This window comes from Gekko japonicus, unplaced genomic scaffold (genome assembly GCF_001447785.1).
Source record: "Gekko japonicus isolate JY-2015 unplaced genomic scaffold, Gekko_japonicus_V1.1 scaffold6880, whole genome shotgun sequence".
Classification (NCBI taxonomy): domain Eukaryota; kingdom Metazoa; phylum Chordata; class Lepidosauria; order Squamata; family Gekkonidae; genus Gekko; species Gekko japonicus.
Window position 1 is genome coordinate 1 of NW_015163841.1, and position 2,004 is coordinate 2,004.

General features: G+C 48.0%; 1 long non-coding RNA gene across 1 annotated transcript; it reads left to right on the top strand.

Annotated features, from left to right (window-relative positions):
* The first annotated feature begins 1,516 nt into the window (after positions 1-1,516).
* On the top strand, positions 1,517-1,733 carry LOC107107658. Its single transcript, XR_001482400.1, has 2 exons — positions 1,517-1,594; positions 1,683-1,733. It is a non-coding gene; the product is annotated as an uncharacterized LOC107107658 (long non-coding RNA).
* Positions 1,734-2,004: the final 271 nt, after the last annotated feature.

Here is a 2,004-nt window from a genome sequence, read left to right on the forward strand (position 1 = left end):
ACTCTTGGGTGGCGGTTGATGGGCCAATGTACCTGTCTGAGGTATAAGGGTAGTTCAATAAAAACATATAAAGACATACCACCAAAACCGGTGTGGAGGGCCAGCAACAGTTTAAGTCTTCACCCACTGGCAATAGACAGTGATAGGGGGAGACAAACAAATCTCACTGGGGGCGAGTTCCAAAGTTTTGGTGCCATAACCAAGAAGGCCCTTTTTCAGATTGCCACCTGTCTATCTCAGATGGCTGGGTCACTCGAAGCAGGGCCTCTGAAGATAACAGGAGTGGCTGGGTAGGTTCATATGGAAGAAGGCAGTCCTTAAGGTATGCTGGCCCCAAGCTGTAGGGCTTTAAAGGTCAATACCAGAAGTCTGAATTGGGTGCAGAACCAAACTGGGAGCTAGTGTAGATAGAAAAAGACTGGAGTTCTATGGTCCTACTACCCACTAGTGTCAACACTCTGGCTGCAGCATTCTGTACCAACTGTAGCTTCAGGACAGTCTTCAAGGGCAGCCCTCTGTACAGCACCTTACAGTAATCTAACCTAGATGTTAGCAGGACATGTATCACAGGGACAAGATCTTTCCTGCCCATCAAGGGCCACTGATGGCTCACCAGCAAAAGCTGATGAAAGGAATGTTGAACTATTAATATACACTGTCAGATGAACTGTCAGAGAGATGGATGGTGGTCAGGTCATGAAAAGCAAACACCAAAATGTAGGAGGTGAGGGACAGGACTCTTGTGGCACTGTAAAAACCAACAATGTTTTCTTCCTTCTCCAGATGCAATGAGTGGCTGCTACCTAGGAGCTATTCCTTTTTATGTAAGAGGCATAGAAAAAACAGCAATAGAAGGATCTAAAAAGTCATGAAACACATGAGGCATGCAGGTGGAATATAAAGATTTAATAAATAAAAACAGTAGCTATGCTAAACTAGTTAACACCAGTAATGAGTGGAGGACTTTCAAGTTTTGGTAAATTATTTAACACTTAAAAGTAAAAAACATTATTTAAGGCAAAAAGTTCGCAAAAGCCTACAGTGGAACAATGTTACTTGAGTTAAAAACAACAACAGTATTAGCTTTTAAGAACAAAGTTTGAGTCTAGTGGTACTTTTAAGACCAACGAAGTTTAATTCTGGGTATAAGCTCTCGTGTGCATGGTCTTAAAGGTGCCCCTTTCTGCTGCTTCAGACTTATAGGGCTGCCCACTTGAATTTTAGTTTTTAAGGTACGGCTGAAAGGGCTAATTTAAATTGGCTCCTCCGGAGAGGAATAAAAGAGGATACATGGAGCTTTTATGTCCACCTAGTGGACACCACCATATACAGAACAGAAGCCGAATGAGCACGCCCTCCTGTCCTCTACCGCTCTGGAAGAATGTTGCAACGCCAACCTCCGATCCTCAGTTCCATCACTACTGATCTCCTGTGCGCATGCTCACCTCGATGGAACTTTTAGAAAGGGAGGGCAGCCTATTCTCTTCTCGCGAGCGTAGCTGTTCGCCGTGAGTGAGCCGCGTGGTTAGGCGCGTTGCATTGTGGGAGCTCCTTCCTTTCCTCGTTCCCCGGCCATCTTGGAGGCGCTTTTCTGGTGAGTGGGTCTCCGGAGTTGGTAGAGGGGCGTGGGACTGTCAGGCTGTAGCTCGATGTCTGTTAACTCCTCTTCCTCTTTTTCTCAGGAAACGGCCGGCCCGACCTGAGCCGCAAGGATGGTGGCCGCCAAGAAGACGGTGAGTGGAAGTGGCCCGGGCGGAGCGAGTCTCGGCCGGCCGGGAAAAGTTCACGTGGCCGCTCGAGCGACCCAAGATGCTTCGTGAGGAGGAGCGGCTGGAACGCAGCATCTGCCTAAGGGGCGGCTTGTGGTTGGGGCTCCTGAAGGAGCTTGGGAGGCTTTGGGCAGGTCGGCTGGAGGGTCATTAATAGGAAGAGAAGAGTAGTCCTCGCAAGAAAGGATGTCCTGAGAGCCCAACAGGCATGAAAGGGGGATTAGATGGATTTATG